We start from the raw sequence: 23481 nt of genomic DNA, 5'->3' as shown, positions 1-23481 counted from the left end.
CACCAGGAGGGTCCTGTCACAGAATGTCCCTGGGTTGCTCCAAACACTCCCAGAAGAGAGGTTCTAGAAGCAAATTTTCGGCTGCTTCTGTTTTTTAACAGAATAGCTGTTTGCTTAGCACACAGCAGTGGTATTTACTGTATACAGTGTAACATTAATACAAAGAAAGGGGGAGGGGAAGACTCAGTTCAACTTGAAACCTGCCCAGGGCCACTGAAGGCAAGATTCTGAGGACTGTGCAGGGGATTATCCCAGCAAATGAGGTCTCTGTGGCAGAATCCAAGAAAAGCCACAAGTTAATAGGAAGTACGAACATTAAGTGTTAACAGCACCCCAAAGTAAATATTCAGAGCCTTCATAGTGTATTTCTTAGAAGAGGATACAGCTCCACTGTAGAGTGCATTGCACTATGAAGCTCCAGCCCCAGCCCCAGCCCGAGCATCTCACAAAGCTGCCTTCGGTGGTCCATGGTCGGCAATCCCAGCACTTGGAAGATGGAAGCAAGCCAACCAGAACAGTAGCATCCTCGGCTCCATATGGCACTTGAGACTAGCCTGGGATATAGAGACCCTATTTTTTCTTTAAGTTTTAATTAAAAAGTCTTTTCTCATTTTACATACCAATTCCAGTTCCCTCTCCCTTTCCTCCTCCTGCTCCTTCCACCGTCCGTTCCTCCCTCATCCACTCCTCATAGGGGGTAAGGCTTCCCATGGGGAGTCAACAAAGTTTAGAACATCACTTTGAGGCAGGTCCAAGACCGTCCTTCCAATGTCTAGGCTGAGCAAGGTATCCCTCCACAAGGAATAGACGCCAAAAATCCAGTTCAAGCACTACGGACAAATCCTAGAGACCCTATTTTTTTTTTAAATCACCCCCAAAAGTTTCATAGCTCCTATAATTCCTTTAACCACCTCCTCTCTGACGAATTGCTTGTCACCAAGTGAGATAATCAATTTTCAAAATGAAAATGACAGAAAGGCAGATAGGAGAGCCACAGCTTACCCAGTCATGTGGCAGACAAGGGGATGTTGACTTACAGTGGAAGTCTGTCTTCTACAAGGAAGAGGTTCATTCCACTCTACCCAGGAAAAGGAAAACTGGGCACCCACGAAGCGTGTGTCCCTTGGCAGCGTAGCAGGTTGGTGGTTCCATGCTTCGTGGAAGTGCATTTAATGGTTTGGAGAGTAGGAAGTACAGTAAGGTTCCGGTGGGTGGCCCCAGGAGGGAGATGGGGCCAGGAAGACCAGGAGTTCACACAGTGAGTTTGAAGGTAGCCTGGGGTAAATATATGACAGTCTCTCTCTCTCATACACACACACACACACACACACACACACAATACTCCTTCCAAAAAAAAATTCAAGAAGATGCAGACAAATAGGTTGAATTTGGGGGGAAAATAGCTCTTAGATTCTTAGTTAGGGTTTCTTTTTTTCTTTTTTTTTTTCTTTTTTTTTGGTTTTTCGAGACAGGGTTTCTCTGTGGCTTTGGAGCCTGTTCTGGAACTAGCTCTGTAGACCAGGCTGGTCTTGAACTCACAGAGATCCGCCTGCCTCTGCCTCCCGAGTGCTGGGATTAAAGGCGTGCGCCACCACCGCCCGGCTTAGTTAGGGTTTCTATTGCTGTGCTGTGAAGAGGCACAATGATCACGGTAACTCTTACAAAGGAAAGCATTTCATTGGGGTGGCGGCTTACAGTTCAGAGGTTTAGTCCATTATCATCATGGTGGGGAGCATGGCTGGATGCAGGCAGATGGTACTGGAAAAAGATCTGAGAGTCCTACATCTTGAAGGCAACAGGAAGTCAGCTGAGACACTAGGCAGTAGTATCCTGAGTGTAGGAAACCTCAAAGCCTGCCCCCACAGTGACCCACTTCCTCCAACAAGGCCATGCCCGCTCCAACAAAGTCACATCTCCCAATTGAGCCACTCCCTATGAAATTATGGGGACCAATTACATCCAGACCACCACAGAGTCCATCTTACCTTTGATTAAATATCAGGAGAAAAGATTAAGACTCTTGTGTAGACTCACTAATTGATTCTAAAATCAAGAAATTAAGGCCAAAGCCCAGTGTACTAGCCAAGCTTTGAACTTAGGTCTCTTGATTCTGTAATTACCTTTGCAGCTGAAGTTATAGTTTCAGTGTCTCATTACTGCAGTAGCCAATAAAGAAGAAAAACCGAAAGACCATGCATCTAAATATCAACATTCTAGTGGATTTCAGATGGTTGTCGTCCTTAGATATCTATGGGCATAGATATATATGCATATAATATATATATATATATAATTGGATTTGATTTATCCTTATTGTATGTTTGCACACACGGCTGTGCATGGTTGTTCTGCCTTATTCCTTTGATTCAGGAGCTCTGGGTCTTTAGCTAGGCTGGCAGTTAGCAGTCCCAGTGATCCTTCTGTCCCTGCCCCACAGCTGTCACCCAGGTCCTCACGGTGGTGCAGTAAACTGTGCCAACCACTGAGCCATCTTTCTAGCCCCCTGGTTTGCTTGCTTGTTTGTTCGTTTTATTTAAAGGATCATTTTCTGTATATGTACACGTGCGAAGGTTCATGTGTGAAAGCCGGCACGTGTGTGCCGCGGTATGCAGATGGAGGTCGGATTCTGTGTTGGTTCTGTTTTGTTGTGTGCAGCTTCCTGTCCCTCAGACTTCTAGGGACTCTTCTCCCTGGCCGCCCCCATGACTGTGGAAGTTATAGGGTTCTAAGAAGATGTTACTGTGCCCAGCTTTGTCTGGGTTCTGGGGATTTGAACTCAGGTCCTAACATTTGTGTAGCAAGTCCTTCACCTACTGAGCTATCTCCCCAGCCTGTTTTACATTTTTGCTGAATTGGGAGAAAAAGAGGAAAATTATGTAAGAGAAACTGTGTGGCCTGCCATCATGTGAACTATTTACCATCTGACTTTGAGCAGAGGAAACACTCGCTGCAAAGTGGCCTGCCTCGTTAGCTTCCCTAGGAAGTGGCCAGCCTCGTTACCCTTCCCTACAAATTGGCTTGCCTCAATACCTTCCCTATGAATTGGCCTACCTCACTACTCAAAAAACCATTGTCATTCACCTTCTGAGACAACGTCTCATTGTGAAGCTCAGGCTAGCTTGGAACCTGCCATATAGCTCAGACTGGCCTCAAACTTGTGGCAGGTCCTCTTGCCACTGCCTCCTGGGCTTACAGGAATGAACTACCACACTAAAGCGATACTGGCCACTCCCCAGAGCAGATCAGCGACTCCTGCACAACAGTTTAAATTCTTGTCTCTGTTTTAGACAACACTGACAGCAGTTGAAGGCACCCTGCCTGGCTGGTGAGTGCAGGGGCGCTGGGATCCGTCACCACTGTACGTGAAGTCTAGAGAACCGGCAGGGTGCTGGGACTGGATCAGGAAGCCCAGAGACTATGGTTCTGCTCTTGGCTTGGGGATTCGATGAGTCACAGTTTCTGGCTGTGTCCTTGGTAGTCGGCAGCCCCAATAATCAAATCTGAAGGCATCTTGAAGGAGAAAGACGAGAAATAACACCTGGTTGTACGAAGTCACCAAAGAGGGAGCTCAGCCTGCCCCATTCCGTTGTTAACACTGGAGGATCTAGATTGAGTGAGCTGATAAGGGGCCTCTCTTGGGAGGCACAGGGCAGTTCTAAGCCAGGGTCTGCACTCAGGTAGCAACACTGCCAGCCTAGGCCAGAGAGCTTCTCTTAATGACTTGAACTATTCTCTCTGGTACCCATTGGACTTGTGTCCAGAACCCTTGGCTGTCATCCTCCCCTCCCCAAACCTGCTTTCTCCTGCGGTACTAAGTGTTTCCTTCTAAAATGCTCCTCTTAGCCAAGGATGCTAATCTTGCTCCTCTTCATTAAGACTCCAGTTGGGGCCTCTGCTCCCCGTAAGCTTCTTTCTCCCGTCCTTGTTCCACCTAACGTGGCTTCTGGGTACAAAACTGCTGTTAGCACAATCCAATTTGCTTTCCCTCTGATAGAACCTCATAGTTAATGATAAAAGAAACCCAAATCAAACCAAACACACACAAAGAAGAAAGAAAGGAAGAAGGAAGGAAGAAAGAGAAAGAAGGAAGGAAGAAAGAGAAAGAAGGAAGGAAGGGTTTGAGACTGGAGAGGCAGCTCTGTTGTTAAGAGGAACAACCACTTAACAGAGGACCCAGGTTTGGTTCCCAGCACCCACATGGTGGCTCACAACCACGTATAACTTCACATCCTCCTCTGACCTCCTCAAGCACCCATATGGTGCACATAGACAAATGCAGGCAAAAATCTCACACACATAAAGCCAAACCTGAGAAGAGAGTCGATTTGCCTTTGGTAGAGAAAATCTTTCCCAAGAGAAAGAGGGGGTGCCCCTCTCTGGTTGGTCACTGAAAGCAGCCCCCCCTTCTTAACTTCTGACAAATCCATTTCTATTTTTTTATTACTTTGATGATCATGTAATAGTGGCATGCACGTTCTTCCTTCCCTTCTTACTGAATCATTAAAAAGCAGAAAACCCAAAAACAAAAAACAGCAAGCCTTACTTTTTTTTTTTTTTTTTGTTATGGAGCCCAAGCTTATCAAATCTACCTGGCAGCCAGGGCCATGATGATGTAAAAGCAGGACTTTGGTTTATAACAATGCTTGTGTTTGCTTTGGTTGGCCCACACCAACTAATCTGGAAAAATTTCCAGTGCACTCCCAAGGCTGATCTAGGTTCAGCTTAGGTTCCTGGTGGCTTCCCATCAGCAGTGAGGAGCGGCATCCTTGAACCACTCTCCATGGTGGGACTCCCAGCCCAGAACAAGGTACAGGGTAGCACAGGGTAGCACTGGTTAGGAAAGTCCACCCTGAGTCTAAACCCTTGTGCCAGCTCTGGGTAGCTAGTTACACGCACACACGCGTGCGCACACACACACACCTCTTGGGTTTCCCTGTTACTCATAGCAGAAAGCACAGCTGTGAGATGGCAGATGAGCAACAGAGGTCGGCTCACGGAAATTTGAGATGCAAATAACTCGGGAAAGCCAACCATTTTGGGGAACCTGCATTATTCAAAAAACAGTGAAAGGAAGCCTAAGGGCTCCGCGCTGAGATTTTGGCATCTGAGCCGGCAGCTCCAGGCCTTCCTTTCCCAGTCAGTAGCTTCTTTTGGTTTCTTTGGGGGTTTAGTTTTCTCATTTGGATGCGGAAATCAGAGTTACAAGTAGACTTGCCACAGAAGAGTTTACTGCTAGGCAGGTGGATCGTTCCTGTAATCCCAGCACTGCAACGCAGGAGGCTGAGGCATGGCAATCGCCAGGAGTTTCGGGCTAGCCTGGGCTACAGAGTGAAGCTGAGCCCAAAAGCAAACAACAAAAATCTAACCCAATACAAACCCAAATAAATAATAAAAATGAAAAAGAACTGTGCCAAGTAATCAGCCCTGAAAACCCTATACATGTTGTATTTATATATTTAGGAATATATGTATTCCTAGCACGCATGCACAGACACACGTAACAATAATTAAAGAAAAAGAAGCCATGAATTTGAAGATGAGCAGGAACTGGGAATGAGGAGTGTTGAATGGGAGGCTTGGATGAAGGAAAGGGGAGGGGAAATGATATAATTAGATTATAATCACAAAAATAAAAATATCATTAAAAACTAATAGAAAAATTTAGCACTCCTGTAATCCTAGAACTTGGGAGGTAGAGACAGGAAGATCAGTAGTTTAGGGCCATCCTTGGCTAAGTAGCAAGTTCTAGACCATCTTTGGCTACAAAAAGTCTTGTTTCAAAATAAAAAAAAAAGGATGTTATTCGTGTTACCACACATGCTTGAGAAGCACAGCTTAAGCGGCAATTCTCAAAGCTTTTGTCTTTGTATGTCTTAAATATGGGTAAAATGTAGTTGGGTGCCCAGTTCCCCAAAAAGCTCACACAAGTAGAACAGTTTTTAGTATAAATATGTCCCAAATATTTCACAGAACGTATTATACAAAATAACTTTTTTATTTGCTAAATCTGTTAACTCTATGTTCTTAAAAATGATAGGACCCAAACATGTTTTTATTTTTGTTTGCTTTTGAGATGGTGTCTTGCTGGATAGCCTAGACTTTTCAGAAACCTGTGAAGATACTTTGTTTCCGCCAGATTGGGATTCAACACTAGACAAGTAGTCAGACACTGAGCTAAAGCTCAAATTCTCATTCAATACGTTTTTTTTTTCTTTCTTTTTAAAAGACTCAGTTTTACTTAAGTTTCTGTGTGTCTCTGGGGCTGGCCAAGTGCACCCACAGGTGCAGATACCTGTAGAGGCCGGAAGAGGGCATCGGATTACCTGGAGGTGGAGTTACAGGGTCTTGGGGACCAAACTGGTTATCTGGAAGAGCAATGTGTGCTCTTAAGTACTGAACCATTTCTCCAGCCCCTTCTTTTATCTTTTTTTTTTTAAATATTTATTTATTTATTATGTATACAATATTCTGTCTGTGTGTATGTCTGCAGATCAGAAGAGGGCACCAGACCTCATTCCAGATGGTTGTGAGCCACCATGTGGTTGCCGGGAATTGAACTCAGGACCTTTGGAAGAGCAGGCAATGCTCTTAACCACTGAGCCATCTCTCCAGCCCCCCCTTCTTTTATCTTAAAAGAAGAAAAAAAATTGAATCTCACTAAGTTGCTGGCTTTGATGTGCCTGTAGCCCAGGCTGGCCCTGACTTTTCTTGAGTACTTAGAATTGTAGACCTAACTTAGGAGACTCCTTTGTGAGGGGCATATACATGTGTGTGTCTGTTTATCTGTGTATGTGTGTGTGTATCTGTATGTGCCTGTGTGTGAGTGTGTATGTATCGTATGTGCATGTTTGTGGGTGCATTCACCTGCTCATACACATTTGGAGATCATAATCACTTTTTGTTTTATATTTTGAGGCAGAGTCTCACTAATCCTGGGACGTGTAATTCTGATGTAGGAGCTGGTCAGGGATCCCCTGGGATCTGACTGTGTCCGCTCCCTAGAGCTGGGGCTGCAGGCACCCACACGCAGAGACATAGACACACACGCAGGGACACAGACACACCCACACCCAGACAAATACACACAAACATACACACGGACACAACACACAAACACACACACCACTCCTCATCTTGTCTCCAAACATTCTTTTGTTTGTTTGTTTGTTTTAGAGACAGGGATTTTTTGGAGCCTGTCCTGGAACTAGCTCTTGTAGACCAGGCTGGTCTCGAACTCACAGAAATCTGCCTGTCTCTGCTTCCCAAGGGCTGGGATTAAAGGCGTGCTCCACCACCGCCCGGCCAAACATTCTTATTTGATACTAAATTCAAACTCTATATAAGTTACCAGTTTTTGTGTGTGCATATGTGTTCCTAGGAATGGAACCCAGAGATTTGAGCACGCTAAGCAACTGCTCTCCCATTGGCCTACGCCACCCCCAGCCTACTAAGAGGCAGTTTCCTAAAAGCTGAGTTGCACTGTAGAATCTCTAAACACATCAGCGAAATTTTTCATGCTTTGTTCCATTGAAGTTCTTGGTCTAGCTTGAACTCCCATAGGATGATGCTAAACCGTCATGGTCATTTGGAAAATATTGGATTACTTATTTGTAAAACACTGACACATTTTTATTGTATAATACGCATTAAAATTTGTTACTGTCACAACTGATCTTCCTAAAAAGCAGCCCATAATTACTGGCAAGCTGGCAAGCCCATGGTAGCAATGCCAGTCCCCCGCCCCCAATTTTAACTCTCCTTTGACAGCGAGAATTAGAAGCAGCTGCAGTCTGTGGAGCGCCAGGGCAGGCTCACTTCTTTCATTTGCTAGAAAGCGTCTGCCAAGAGCCCGAAGTTGCGGAGCCGTAGCTGATGCTCTCTCTTACAAATGGCTTTCTGGGAGGGAAGTGGCAAGACTGTGGTACATCTCAGTCACACAGGTGCTCCCCCCTGAGACAACTGTCGTGACCAAATAAGCACTTTTCTGGGTGAGCTTCCCCGGGTCCCTGGAGTCTCACTTTGAGTGACAGAAGTCGCCGTGGAAACCAGGACCAGACGGTATAGCTTCATGGTGTACCCTCTCCCATCGCAGCCTTGCGCTTCTTGGATATTTTGGGAAAACACCAAAAGTCACCCAGGCCTTCTTTAGGGTTTAGGTTAAGGTCAGGCACCTTCAAGGCCATCTGCACCCTACTGCTTGAAGCCGTTCTCTGATATTTGAAGGAGCTGGAATGATAGGAACTTTAGCTTTCTTTCTAGATTAAACCCCTACTTCTCTTTCTTATCTGTCCCCTCATGTTCCCCAACTCAAAACTCCTTTCAAAGATCTGAAGCCATTCTACAGGTTAAATATACACAGGGGTCACCGGTGTCCGGGGCAGAGCTGGGCCGCCAAAGCACACAGGTGTCTTGGAGGTGAGCAGCAACCCCTCCATGAAATATTCTGCCTTTTCAGAACTCTGGAGCTGAAATATCCAGAGGCAGCGCAATGAGGGCCTCTGAAATGTCAAGGCCAGTCTGGTTTCTGGAACATCAAGGCCACGTCACAAAAACACAAAGCAAAACAAACCCAAGTGACCCCTCAAATATGGGTGCCCCGAGGACCACAGGGTAAAACCTTGCCCTGGAAGTGTTAGGATTGGGGGTTTGAATGGGGGAGATGGGAAGTAGGAGGCTAGCTAGGGATACAAAGCGGGGTCCTAACTCAACAAATCAAAGCAAAAAGCCAACCAAATAAGAAAAATATGTGCCATGTGGAGGACATCGGCCTCTCTCAGGGAGACAGCATAGGTAAGTCACAGCAGGCCCCATGATAGGCAGATCTCTCCGCAGCCAGCCTACAGGGTTTAAACATCACATTTGTAAACACAGGGAGCAAACCGAAGAGGGGGAGTCTATACTATTTGGTTGGATTTTGTGGTCAAATGAGGACCCCTCCCCTATCATAGAGTTTCAGTAGGTTTTTGGTAGTACAGATGATCTTCGGTGGAGTAGGAAAGGTATGGGGGTGAGAGCACGCAGAATAGAATGAAGAACGGGATCCAGTGGGTTCTGAACATAGAGGGGCCTAAACTAGAGGAGGTGGATCTCCACTAGCAATAGGCATGCTTGCTTGGGGAGGCCTCAGCCTAGAGACTGGTCGTTATCAGTTCTGCGATCAGCACAGCACTGTGCCCCTGCGCTGCCTCTCAGCCTGTCCTCCCATAAGTCTGAGCTAAGGGAGACCTCACATAATCAATTGCCTGGAGTTGTAGACAATTAATAAATGACACTTGGGCCAGGCACTGGTGGTACACACATTTAATCCCAGCACTCACTCAGGAGGCAGAGGCAGGCAGATCTCTGTGAGTTCGAGTGGTCTACAAGAGCTAGTTCCAGGACAGGCTCCAAAGCTACAGAGAAATCCTGTTTCAAGAAAGCAAAGAAACAAAAATAAATAAACATAAAAAAATAAACCACGCTTGGGTCCAGGACACGAGATGCTGTGGCAGAAGGAAGGCAAGTGCTACACAGCAATATTATATCTTTTTAAAATAGCATGTTAATTATTATTGTGCATTTATTTGTTGATTGTGTGTGTGTGTGCGCGCGCGCGCGCGCGTGCGCGCACGCGCACGCTTGGGCGTACACCCGTGCATGCCACAGAATCATGGGAAGATTAGAGAACAATCTGGGAGTCAGCTAACTTTTCACTGAGTCGTGGGACTAAACACTGATTGGGCTGTGGCAAGTGCCTTTTCCTCCTGAGCCAGCTCTCCAGTCTAAAACTGTGTCTTCAAAAACTAATGTTTAGAGACTGGAAAAATGGCCCAGTGTTTAAGAGTAGTTGCTTTCCTAGAGAGCCTGGATTTGATACCTGTCGCCTATATGGCTGTTCATAACCATCTGTAATTCAGTTCCAGGGATCTGATGCCCCTTCTCCCCCCCCCCCCCACACACACAGTGCACTTAACACATGGGGAAAAACACCCATAAAATAAAGTTTGGTTTTAGTTTCTGTTTCTTTAAAATAGAGTCTACTCTACGTAGCTCAGTCTAGTTTCACTCCTGGCAATCCTCCTGCTTCTGCTTTTTGAGTGCTGGGATTCCAGACATAAACCACTTATACCTAGCTTTGGATGTTTGCTTTTTGGTTTTTTTGAGACAAGGTCTCAAAGCCCACTCTAGACTCAGACTTGGCAATGATCCTCCTACCTCACCCTCCTGAGCCTGGCTCGATGCTTGGTTTTAATGGCTCTTTCATTTGCTATCATTGACAGTTCACTTTGTACATTAATATAGCTATAATATAGTATATGAAAAGAAACTACATTCTTCTTACCAAGTGTGGCCTTTTCTTCTACTGGGATTTAGCCAACAGAGTATTCCTTTGTAATTAGACGTTTCCACATTTTACTCCTCAGAATCCAAACATGGCGAGGCAGAATCATGGCACTTGGGAGCCCGAAGTGGGAGGATTGGTGAGAATTTGAGTTAGTCTAGGCTGGCTATTGAACTGAGGGCTACAGATTGAGACCCTATATAAAAAATGAAAACAGGGTCTGGAGATATGGCTCCGCGGTTAAGAGCACTGAGGGCTCTTCCAGAAGACCCGGGTCCAATTCCCAGCACCCACATGGCAGCTCACAGCTGTCTGTAGCTCCAGTTCCAGGGAATCTGTTTCCTTTACACCAATGCACATAAAGTTAAATAATCAAAAACATGAAAACAAACAGACAAGGAAATACTCAAGTGTATTCCCGCCAGTCAGACCCAGCACTGGCTCCACGCCAGGGGTGCAGCGGGGACACGTTCCCCTGGAATCTAGGAATGCCGGAGTGGAAGGGGGTACCCCAAAGAGGGGTATGTCAGAAAGACCCCTGGGAATGGGAAGGGAGAGCCATCCCTCCACTGTGAGGTTTGGCCTTTGAGGGTGTGATTTCATTGGGGTGCCTGAAGAGTGTCCAGGAGAAAGGTCTTATAGGTCAAGAGAAACTGGGAAACTGAGCCTGGGAGCCCAGAGTGAGAACAGAGAGATGAAAAGACCGATCAGGAGGGAGGAAAAGAAAAACAAAAGAATACCACAGCAAGAGGCTGTGGCAGAAAGATCACAGGTTCAAGGCCTGCCTGAGCGGAAGAATCCACGTTCTCCAACACAACACAGCACGCTTAGGAGGTAGGAAAGTCGCGAGTGTGTGTGTGTGTGTGGGGGGGGGTTCAGGACTGGTTAACTGATTGTGTTAGAGGGCAGTGTGCACAGACCTGTTGTGTAAGCTTGCAGGAGAAGACTGCCCTGGGCTGGCCACGCCCCGGAGCAGGCAGATAAAGGGTCATTTGTGAAACCCACCCAAGACAGCCCCTGAGAAGAGAAACTCACTGCTGAGCTGAAGCCTCCTTAACCGGAAGGAAAGGAAACTAAGACAGGGTTCATACACACGGGTGTGAAGGGGCAGTTGTCATGTCACAACCCTTCAAACTGTGTTTTGAAGATCCCAGTTGGAGAACTGTCAGCTCCTTGAGGTCTCTTCCTTGGCTCTAGAAGGTTGTTTGTTTGTTTGAATTGCTGGGAGGTGGAGGTAGTAGCCCAAGGTCACAAAATCTAGAAAGTCACAGAGTCTAGAAAGCCAGGCTCCCAGGCCTGCATTCAGTCAATTTTCCATATCTCTACTTAAAAGTAAGAAGCACTCTTGGGGACTGACGGCTGGCGCGGGGGTGGGGATTAAAAAACTTTTTTTTTTTTTTTTTTTATTATTTGCCTAACCTGTCTGCCAAAGCAAACTTGCTTCTCAGGGCGGATTTGTTCTCCTTTTGGGCCCTAGCGAAATAATCATCTCTCCTCACTCACTGTCCACCTCAGAGCGCCAAGAGCAGGTACGTGGTACGGTGCGTGTGTGTCTCCCACATGGGCTCAGGACAGAGGTTCTCTGGACCAGGCGGCCCAGGGAGCTCCCGGTTCCTTCTCTATTTGGTTAACCCAGGTTCTAGGAGGCTCCTGACACGCGGTGGGTGCTGACTGCTCCGTGCCAGTTTCTGTTGTCCCTCGGTTCTAATTGTTAACCAGAATGGAATGCCAAACTTCTGGTTCGGAGCGAAGTTGCTGTTTAACTGTGACTGGCTTTGGGGCTATGGAAAATAGGGAGCGAGTTTGTCATTGGGGAGGATGCCTTTTCCAGGTGCCGCCTCCCCAGTAAATAGAAATACTCCCCCATAAATGCGTGGCTGCTGCCGAGTCTGCAGGTGTGCCGGGGAGTTGTGTCCTTTTGTCTCCCTTTATTAACTCTTAATTTAGACACCTTTTCAGTTTGACAAGCCGAGACTTGCTTGCGGATTAGAACAAGGTGATAGTAATGCCACCTTCAAAACAAAACAGAAGGAAACCTCTCAGGCCCCTAGCGTCTCTAGAAGCTCTGCCTGCTAATCCCCTCCCCCCCAACTTCAAATTTGGGTTTATTTCCCCTTCTTAAAGGGAAGTGTGGAAATTTGCTTGTTCATTGACATTATTGTACATTGCAAGATAGCTTTGCTACCATTATATTGTGTTCTCTCAATGGTGTTTGCTCTGAGGGTGGGACGAAAGGCTGTTTAGTGTCTCGTAAAACATTTACCAAAAGCACTGAGCCATGGTTCTGAAGGGCATTCCGTTGCCAGAGCGTGGGAGGCGAGGGCGAGCAGGGGAAAGAGAGAGCACCAGGTGTTTGGCAGGTACTGGTTTCATACTTTGGTATTTATTAATATTTAAAATCATGGATTGCTTTGGCCTCAGACCCCCCTCCTCCTGTAAGGGTGGGAACGGTGAGTGGAAGTACGTGGGGTGGGCCGGCCGAAAGAATTTCTTGGTAAATTCTAGTTTGCTGGGGGCTGGGAGTCCCCTCCGCTGCTGTTTTCGGTTTTACTAGAGGGCTGAGCCTGTCGTGGGGGAGAGGGTTGAGAGCTCCCGGTGGCCTGAGTCTTTGTGTGAACTTTAGCAGGGAGCCAGGCCCAGGGACTCTGAGAGACCAACCAGGTGTCGCCTTGTGCCTTGTACCTACTGAAGCTTTTGCTAAATGGTGGCTCTAATTTCATGAAAATACTTGAAAATTTCCTTCTCCCCGCCCCCGTCCCTCTTGTGTTAAGTATAGACAAGATAAGTACAAATTAAAGGTCAGCGTGGAAAACAGGCTTTATCTTGTGATCTAGACTTTAGGCACAGTGATTTCAGAGTCTCTTTATTGCAGGCAATGGACTTGAGATTCCTGAGTTAATATGCCTTGGGAATACTGAGTCTTTATACTCTAAAGATTAGGGGGCGGGGGTAGAAAAATGTGATCAAGAGGGACCCTGAACTGTATACGTTTGATCAATTGTCTTTGTGATTATGCTGGACGCGGATACTTACGGTTGTGTATAAAATCCAAACAGGAAAGAGGAAATCCTGAAAAAGTACAGCACCGAAAAAGTGGGTGTCTATTCTTAGAGAATGGTGTTGCGGTATAATATATGAAGTACAGCAGGCATATGGAGCCGAAGGGCCCTTCCAGGGTGGTAGTGTGAGGTCGGGATTAATGGGTGAGAATTTCATCCCTTCTGCCGGAAGGTGATCCGAGTTAGTTTTGTCATTGCTGCTGGCGGAATGAAACCAAGGGCTCTCTAAACAGTTTTTAGCCACTGTAAAAGATCTGGGAGAGATGACGGTTTCCAGTGTAGAGGAAGCTTCCCCCTCTGCTAAAGCTTCCGGGTTAGCTTTGTGTTCTTGGGCAGATAGGACTGGCCTAACAACCACGGAGGTCAAATGACCTAGTTCCAGGGAGCTACAGATCACCGCTACACCTGTGGAATAGCCAGTCATTCAACTGCTTTGACGTAACCTTCGAAAAGCGGATTAACCTTTTCTTATCCCCCCCCCCCCCTTTAAGATTTCAAAATCAGCTGGGTGTGGTGGCAAATGCCTTTGAGGCCGTCCAAGGCTAGTGATCTCTGAGTTCAAGGCCAGCCTAGTCTACCGAACAAGTTCCCAGGACAGCCAGGTACACAGAGGAACTCTGTTTTGGGGAGATTTTTTTTTTTTCCAAAACAGGTTTGAAAAACTGTCCTGCCACGTAGGCGAATCCAGCTTGTACAACCACATGCAAGCTAGACCGTCTGAGGTACCACATAAATCCAAAAGGGAGACTTTGGCCAGCGGAGGGGTCTGTGTGTTGCTCACACAAGACTCTCTGAAGGAGCTTTATTTTATTTGAAGGAGTCAACTCCAAAGTGTGATCTGGGCAACAGAAAGGCTCTGGTGAAGGGCCTGCTTGGACACCAGCCACTCCTAGATCTTCCCTTTGTCTTTTAGCTCCATTCTTTTAATTTTTTTCTAGATAATTCTCAAGTGTGGCAATAAGAACATCAGAGGTTGATCACCAGAGATTACTGTACACCTTAGGGTTTCGTCGGTTTGTTGAATGACAAATGTTGCTACTATTAAATGGGGTGATCATGCTTTCGTGTCGAGCTATCGACACTCTACAAAAGGCTGGCCGTACTATTTTTTCTTTTGTTGTGTTCTTTTGAGGCAGGCTTACCAGCTGAGCCCCAGTCGCAGAGGCTGACCTTGAACTTCTGCCGCAGCCTCTGGGTTGCTATGCTAGGCCATGTACTCTTCCTTTTTGAAGTGTTACCTCACTGTATGTAGCCATAGCTGGCCTGGAGTTTACGACGACGTAGCTCAGCTGGCCTAGAACTCAGGAGACTCACCTGCCTCTGCCTCCTACACCATGGTCTTAGAAGGTGTAGGGTACCACACCCAGACATTGGTTTATTTTGAGAGAGAGTATCACACCAGAGCTCCAGCTGGCCTAGAAATTGCTATATAGCCCAGGCTCACATCCAACTCCGTCAATCCTGTTGCCTTCGCCTCCCAAGTACTGAGATGACAGGAATGAGTAGCCAACTACTTTTTGATGGTATTTATTCCCTTCCTGTGAGATGAAACCCATACCACACTTCGCTAACGTGGACCAGGACCTGAAACTAGATAAGTTATGGGCACTAGAGGAAAACCTGCAATTATTCTGCTAAAGGAACATGGCAGTGACTCTTACTGACTTGTTGCTGTACCCATGAAATAGTGTATCACTTCATAGTTAGCTTTTGATACCATTTCTGGTTGTCAGTGAGTAATACCTCTTTACCAGACCCATCCATCCATCCATCCTCCTTGCCATCCATCCATCCATCCATCCATCCATCATCCTTCCTTCTACCCATCCACCCATCCATCCTTCCTTCCATCATCCATCCTTCCATCCATCCACCCATCCTTCCATCCACCCTTCCACCCATCCACCCTTCCTTCCATCCACCCATCCACCCTTCCATCCACCTACCCATCCTTCTATCCATCTTTACATCAATCCTTTAACTGTTTATTAAAGACTCATTCTGGGCTGTATTCTTTTTTTGTTTGTTTCTTTTGTTTTGTTTTGTTTTTCGAGACAGGATTTCACTGTAGTTTTAGAGCCTGTGCTGGAACTAGCTCTTGTTGTCGAAACAGGTTGACCTTGAACTCACAGACTTTCACCTGCCTCTGCCTCCCTAGTGCTGGGAATTAAAGGTGTGTGCGCCTGCTCTGGGCTGTATTCTTATCTCTCAGTTCTTTTTTGTTTTGTTTTAAGGCTGGGTCTCCCTGCGAGCACACTGGCTGCCTTTGAAACTAGTGGCAGTCTTCTTCGGTCCCCCCCCCCCCCGATTCTGAGACAACAGGTGTTTGCCCCGTGCCCAATTTTATTTTCAGTTCTTAAATATTTCTCCTTCGAGTTTCTTCTACCACAGTTTAGTTTTGGCTGCAGTTGAACTCAACACAAATGGAGCCTGGCGGTCTCTGATCTTGTGTCTGGCTTCACTAGCTTGGCACTTATATCTGTGAAGGTCACCCATCGAGTTACAAGTAGCTGACCGCATAAAGGATGGGATGGAAGTGTTTACCCCCTGAAAGGGCAGAAGCGGGGTCTGTTTCAGGGAGCGTGTTTGCCAAGTGCTCTGCATGGGCCATTTATTTGACCGGAGCAGCTCCCTCAGGAGCAACTGCCACAGTTTTCTATGAGGAGGCTGGCCTGAGGAGCTGTGTGAGTTACAGTGGAGCTGAATTCAAGGTGAAAATTGCTCACCACACTAGAGAGCAAGCCTGTCCTGGAAAGGACTGCTGACCCGGCCCCCACTATGCCCTAAGACTCCCCCACCCCCGTTCAGTGCTCGTGGTTGATGCCAGGTTTTCTTTCCCACCTGGCAAGCTCCCGGCCTTGGAGCTACACCCCAGCCTAGCACAACCTTTGTATAGTAGTACAAATGCACAGGTCCTCTGATAGAAAGCCATCCACTGGCCTGAGCTTTCCCTCGCTTCAGTAATTCATTTGTTTTAAAGATAAGTCTTTCTGGGTTCTAACTTGTTTGTTTTGCTTATGAATTTTTCTTCTTACTGCATTCATTTGTGTGTGCATGGGGCAGGGGCACACGCCACAGCACACATGTGGAGGACGGAGGGCAGCTTGTGTCGGTTCATGCCTTCCACCACGGGGGTCTGGGGAATCCGTCTCAGGTCGACAGGCTTGACTGAAGTACCTTGTGCTGAGCCATCTCACCAGCCCTTGCTCAGGACTTTTCCATATGCTCGCTATGTATTCATTCAGGGGCTTTAAGATCAAGTTTGGTATGCACGGACAAAGAATAACCCCTGGAAGAAAGGTAAGCACGCTAAGTGCAGGTTGCTGATGACTTTCCTGCGTTTTAAAGTGGAACTGGAGGAAATGCTTCCAAGGTGAACTCACAAGGGGCTTGCTCGCTGGGCTCGATCTCAAGGGTCCCAAGGGTCCGTGGTAGCGAGTAGAGTTCAGAGCAGTGTGCATTCTAGGGAGAGAGATACACCACACTCTTGTCCAGGGGCCTTTTGCTTAGAATAACAAAATACTGCATTGCCTTCCCAGTCTTTTTTCTTTTCCTTTTTCTTTTCTTTCTTTTTTGGTCGGTTATCCTCAAATTAATTGCCTTCTCAGTCTTTTTTCTTTTCTTTTTTTTTGTCGGTTATCCTCAAATTAGTATTTCTTCTTCTTCTTCTTCTTCTTCTTCTTCTTCTTCTTCTTCTTCTTCTTCTTCTTCTTCTTTTTAAGATTTTACCTTATTTATTATATATACAGTGTTCTGCTCACCTGTTTGCCTGCAGGCCAGAAGAGGGCACGAGATCTCATTACAGATGGTTGTGAGCCACCATGTGGTTGCTGAGAATTGAACTCAGGACCTCTGGAAGAACAGCCATCTCTCCAGCCCCTCAGTATTTTTTCTTAACTGCAGATGATAGGTCATGTTTTCAATGCTGCATTAACCTAGCCTATGTGTTGGAGTGACCTTTTCAGTGAGGCCAGGTAGGCTTCGTGGGTGGACTCCCTGAAACTCCCGTTAGTGCCTCCGTTGGATATTTCAGGTCACTTCTAGAAAGGGCAAGGGCACATTCTCTCAACAAGGGCTTTGTTCTTTTCTCTATTGGTAAAGAGCCTTTCATGGGCACTTTTTAAAAATCATTAACTTACCTTGAATAAATCCTCTTTAACTTTATGAACAACCACAGGAATTACATCTTGTAGTTGTACAGTTTTTCCTTGGCCTGGAGAGGTGGCTCAGTGGTTCCTTTAAAGGATCCAAGTTCAGTTCCCAGCGCACTCATCAAGGGACTCACGGCAGTCTGTAACTCCAGCACCCTCTTCTGGCCTCGGTAGGCAACTTCACCATATACCCACACACATATACACATGTAAATTCAACTTTAAAATAAAATACATCTTTTAAAAAAAATCAATTTTTCAATTTCCATGTTTACCCTTTGTTTTAGTCTTGCAATATTTAAAAATGTCATCTTTAGCTCTAGAAGGTTGAAGTAGAGAAACCCAGATCATATTTCTAACTAGGAAAAGAGCTGATTTGCAGACTTTCCATCTCCACAGAGCCCAGCTCTTCTCGACGGCCCCCCACTGCCACCCACACAAGTGTGTGGTGAGCTGTGTCAGCATTACCAGATCACACAACTCACTGTGCACTTATTGTACATGAGACACTGCACCAAGTGCTTTGTGTGTTCCATCCCCAATTCCCATACAACTTTGCTAGCTCAGGATTGTTCACCCCTTCCCATCACAGAGGAATCCAAGGCCCCGAGCCTGCAGGTGATTGGTTCCCTGCTTTCTGCCATAAGTGCTCCCATGCCCACCATGTCACCCGGCACAGGTCTGAAAGCAGTGTTTTTCCATTGCCTTTGTCATTACATTTGAGGTCAATGCAGGAGGCCTGGGACACTTTGCTTTTCTTGTAAGTCTTGACGTACCCACACCACACCCTCCTGATAAAGAGATGTCTTCTTTGTAACCAGACGTAGATGTGATGCTGGGTTAGATCCAGTTTTAAAATTAACCTTTAACTTGCAGGGTTATAGGAAAACCAGGGTCAGTGGCTATGAGACCAGAGGGCCTGCTCATCAACAGGACCGGTGACTTCTTTGGGGGGACCCTGGAAAAGGCAGCTCCTTGGGCAGGAGATGGGTCAGATGATCCCCAAGAGTGTGTGTGTGTGCTTACATGTAGAGGCCAGAGGTCAGGCGGAGAAGGCATGGTAACAGGCAGGTATGGTAGCAGAAGCAGGAAGCTGCCTGCTTACATTTTATCATCACACAGGAAGCAGAGCGAGGGAGCAGAAAGTAGGGCCAGGCCAAAAAAAAAAAAAACAAAAAAAAACTCAAATCCAGGAGTTAAGAACACTTGCTGTTCTTACAGAGGACTTTCCACCCTACGGTAGCTTATAAGTGTCTATAACTCTGTTGTAGGGGATCCAGCAGCCTCTGCTGGCCTCTATAGAACACATATGGTACCCTTATAGAACACCTATATTGTTATTCAGGCAAAACACTCGTATATATATATGTATATATACACACACACACACACACACACACACAATATGAACAAATTGGGAGGCACAACAACTCTCAAAGCCCACCCCCCAGGGACATGCTTCCTCCTTAAAGTCTCAATCCTCTTCTGCCTCCCGGAAACTGGGATTGCAGGTATATACCATACCTGGTCCCCAGGAACTCTTTTAATTTTAGGATTCTTGTGAAGGAAATGGCAGAGGTGCCTCTAAATTGTTTCTTGTTCATCTCTGTGTTTGGAATAATAGTAGAACTGAAATCAAGTGGTCGCCAAGTAATAAAAGAGGTGGTTGGTGACCAGAATGGTCTCCAAGTTGTCAGGCAGCCAGCGAGGTACTTTGGATGTTGGTGGGATCTAAGAGTCATCATCCCCAAGGTTGACCTCCTACCTCTCTAGTCTGGTTTTTATAGTAAAAAGCCAGTTAGCAGCCGGGACGTTTGCCCTAGTACAGTGGCCTTTTCTGTTTGACACTTAACTTTTTTCCATAAATATACCAACATGGGGTGGGTTTAGGGGGGCATTGCTGAGGTAGTGTTTGCTGTGTCATATTCTGGCACCCCGATGGAGTCCAGTGATGTTTGCTGGCCTTCCTTTCCAACAGGATTCCTGTTGTGACCATGAATGAACGAACCTGGACTCCTAAATGGTGAATTCAGTCGATTGAACATTGGTCCATGTGGCCTCTCCCTCCATTAACGATGTGAAACCCCAACATTTAAATTAACCACTATTAAATGAGTACCTTCTCTGTCAGCTGCACATGCAAACTCTGGGAAGAGACCAAACAAGAACTTCATTCTGCTTTCCCAATAATGCATCTTTCAGTAAGAGCACAGGAAACACCTGCTTGCCCGTGCTTTAGCTGTTCTAGACAGAATCTCACTCACCCTGGAACTCAGGGTGGCTTCAAACTCATGATCCTCCTGCCATAGCCTCCCCCTTCAAGTGTTGGGCTTAGAGAACTGGTTATCTTTCCTTGTTTAACAAGAAAATTCGAGCAATTTGAGTGCCCTTTCTGTGGTTGTTTTGATGCCTGAGAAAGCAAGAGCTCTTCCTGAAGACGGCAGACCGAAGGATACCCACCCTTGACTAGAATCCACTTTTTGTACGATTTTTATGCTATGTAAGAATTTGAATGAAGAAATGGCAGGAAGTGGTTTCTATCAAGGAAACACATAGCCAGGTGAGGGACCTGATTCACCTCTGGGCCTTCCTCACTCTAGGCCTTCCTCACTCTAGGCCGGGGATTTAGAGAAACTTCCCTCCATTCCTGCCTGCTCCCTCAGCTGTTGTGAGGGTTAAGCTTCTCTGGAGCACTCTAATGTTTATACTGTAGGAAAAATAGTGATTTGGAGAGTGTATTTCTAATGGAGAAATTAACTATCCGGAGGTGCTCGCTTATATGATGGTGGAGCATCTTTTTCCCAGAACCCCTTTAGACAGGGTCTCCCTCTGTAGACCAGGCTGGCCTTGAACTCCCACCCACCTCTTCCTCCTGGGTACTGGAATTTAAGGTGTGTGCCACCACACGTGGCAGTCCAGTGTTGTTTAAAAATAAGAGCCTGTAATCCTAACATTTAGGAGGCTGAAGCAGTAGGGATTACTCATTGTAAGATAGAAAGATAGAGGCCAGCCTGGGCTAAAAAGTGAGACTCCCAAAAAAAAAAAAAAAAAAACAAGGGAAAAAGAGGAAGAGGGGAGGAGTTTTTGGTTTTATTCTGAAACCCAAAGATACAAGGAATTTTCAGAGGGCTGTTTCAGTTTTCACAGTTCTCATTTAGAAATAAGCCCTCCTGCTCATCCCGGAGCTGACCTATTGTTCTCAGTGAGAGAAAGATCAGCGGGAAAGAACACTGTTTGCTGTATTCGGAGGACCCATGTTCGATTCCCACCACCCTCACGGTGGCTCACAACTCTCCCTTGTTTCAGGGGATCCAATGATATCCTGGCATCCGTGGGTAATCGGTCCACACGGGATATGCTTGCACACATGCAGGCACTCACATATGCACCTAAAATAAAAATAAATCAGTTTTTAGAAAAAACTGTGATGAAGATGAAGTTAAATAATTGTGGCAGAAATGAGGAATTTGAGCGAAATTGTACCCGTTAGATGAATGGCAGTATTTTGGGTGGGGGAGAGTTTCAGAGCGATTCATTTAGTACTCGAATCTTATTAATTTGATATGGGTTTTGTTTGTGTGTTTGTTTTGTTTGGAGACAAGGTCTCACGGTGTAGTCCTGGATGGCCCGGGACTCTCTTTGGAGACTAGGTTAGCCTCCACCTCACAGAGATCCGCCTCCCTCTTCTGCCCAAGTGCTGGGATCAAAGGCTTGTACCACCATGCCCTGCCCATTTTGACTTCTGCCAAGACCTTATCACAAAATTGGAGGTGGGGAGGCAGAGGAGGAAGTACAGACAGTCTAACTCACTAAATAAAATTCGTGGTTTGTAGTTTAAGTGAGAAAATTGCTGCAAATAATCTGCGAGTTCAGACGAAGCTCTGCTTCCTCCTGCAGATGAGCCCAGTTGTTTCCCTGCCTTGTACTTACTCTATGGAAAGGACATATGAGACAGTGTATGTGATGGGTGCTGGAGAGGCGGCTCAGCGGTTAAGAACGCTGTGCCCTTCCAGGGGACCCCGGTTCAATCCCAGCACCCACATGGCAGCTCGCAGCCATCTATAACTCCAGGTCTCGGGTATCTGACACCCACTTTTGACCTGCGGACAGGAGGCAGGAATGTGGTGCCCAGTGTTTGACTGGGAAATGGCACCGGTTTGTAACCCCAGCAAGGGAGAGGCAGGCAGGGGGCTTGGATGGTCAGCCTCCTCTACACTCTTTGAACTTGGTTCGTGGATGAAAAAGGCAACTTAGTATTGGAATTGTTTTATTTCTGATCTTAAAAAAAATGACAACCTTGAGGTTCTAGGCAAAAGTATAAAGCATTTGTGGTTCTCTGTACTCTTATTATTATTATTTTTTTTTTTTTGATTTTTCGAGACAGGGTTTCTCCGTAGCTTTTGGTTCCTGTCGTGGAACTAGCTCTTGTAGACCAGGCTGGCCTCGAACTCACAGAGATCTGCCTGCCTCTGCCTCCCGAGTGCTGGGATTAAAGGCTTGCGCCACCAACGCCCGGCCTTTTTATTATTACTTTTTTTGATTTGTACTCTTATTTCTAACCTCAAACAAGGCAAAAATCTCCCCTTCTCCAATTCTACTCCTATTCCAAACATTTTTCATTAATAATAATAATAATAAATTTTAAAAACACATATACACATGTAAAACCAAGAAGACCCTTTTAGTAAAGACTTGGGAACCCAGGCTGAAGTCTGTATGTGGAGGTCAACACCCTTACACATGAGAAACAAACTTCAGTGCTTGACCTGAGAATCCCACTAATGAGACTGAGCTCTGAAAATGGAATGCAAAATCACAGAATATCTTCACAGAATCTGGACAGCTTGGTTCCACCCATCACAGGATGATGGTCACAGGCGTGAGGTTTTCAATATCCCTCTTTCCCCCTCTTTCGATAGTTTATAAGGAAGCTCTAGCCATGCGTGTGTGTGTGTGTGTGTGTGTGTGTGTGTGTGTGTGTGTGTGTGTGTGATAGCCTACCATCTACTTTGGCTTTTTTTGAGTTCTATGGCTTACACAGATTTCCAGAATATTCAGAAGCAACATATAATGTATTATGTAAGTAAAATTCCCAACATTATTAACATGCGCCTGTTTGTAAATCTGTAAGACAGTCACTAAGCACCAAGCTGAGGGGCAGGGGAGAGCAGTGACTCTGAGTAGAATTTCATTATTGTCATTAATTTATTTTATATGCATAGATGTTTTATCTGCTTGTGTGTCTGGTACCCTCAGAAGGCAGAGGAGGGCATCAGATCCCCTAGAACTGAGTTACGGCTGTAGTGAGGTGCCCAGTGGATGCTGGGACCAGAACTTGGGTCCTCTGGGAGAATTGCCAGTGCTCTTACCTGCTGAGCCAGCTCTCCCACCCTGTGGGAAGACTTCTAACCACCTGGTTGTGGTTTACCGCTAGGACTTTTCAAATCCTCGAATTGTCTGTCCAATTCTGGACTGCTGGTACTCACCACTGGCCTGGATCCTCCTTCAAAGAAAAACCTCGTCACAGCTCATCAATAAGCCTCCTCTCACCCACCATCTGGAGACTGTTTTCTCTTCACAGCGCCCCTCACCCTAAACCCAGCAGAATCTCTCTCTGTGACCATCTTCTGCCTTGCGAGCACCCTTGGGGAGAGGTCCTCTGCCCTGAAAGACACACATTACTCTATTACTTTTTTTTTTCTTCTCACTCTGATTTTCAATTATTTAAAGTGCATATTTCAAACTGGAGAGAGTAGAAAAAAGGACGGGGGAGATAAAAAAAATATCAGTCTTTAACCACCGGCTCCAAATCCAAGGTAAAAACCCCACCCGGTGTCCAGGCTTAACCAATGTTAGCATTGTCAAGTTCCGTGCCATCAAAGGGTTTCTGTTTCAGGTGCAGTAATTGGCCTCTCTCTGCTCACTCCACCCTCCTAGCCAACCACTTGGA

General features: G+C 46.2%; 1 protein-coding gene across 7 annotated transcripts in view; it reads left to right on the top strand.

Annotated features, from left to right (window-relative positions):
* Rbm47 (RNA binding motif protein 47) overlaps positions 1–23481 on the top strand; it is a 136847-nt gene that overhangs the window by 59717 nt on the left and 53649 nt on the right. Inside the window, exon 1 of one of the 7 annotated variants that reach the window (XM_050149883.1) lies at positions 11757–11850. The exons of 5 other annotated variants lie outside the window; for them this stretch is intronic. The gene's annotated coding sequence lies outside the window, so the exon portion shown is untranslated. Of the gene's footprint in view, positions 1–11756; positions 11851–12602; positions 12682–23481 lie in introns of those variants that run through there. One more of the 7 variants, XM_050149878.1, reaches the window with a different exon arrangement.

Source organism: Alexandromys fortis, unplaced genomic scaffold (assembly GCF_014885135.2).
Source record: "Alexandromys fortis isolate MF-2015 unplaced genomic scaffold, M_Fortis_MF-2015_v1.1 scaffold_0, whole genome shotgun sequence".
Classification (NCBI taxonomy): domain Eukaryota; kingdom Metazoa; phylum Chordata; class Mammalia; order Rodentia; family Cricetidae; genus Alexandromys; species Alexandromys fortis.
The sequence above is the reverse complement of the archived record's forward strand: the minus strand, read 5'-3'. Positions and strand labels throughout refer to the sequence as shown.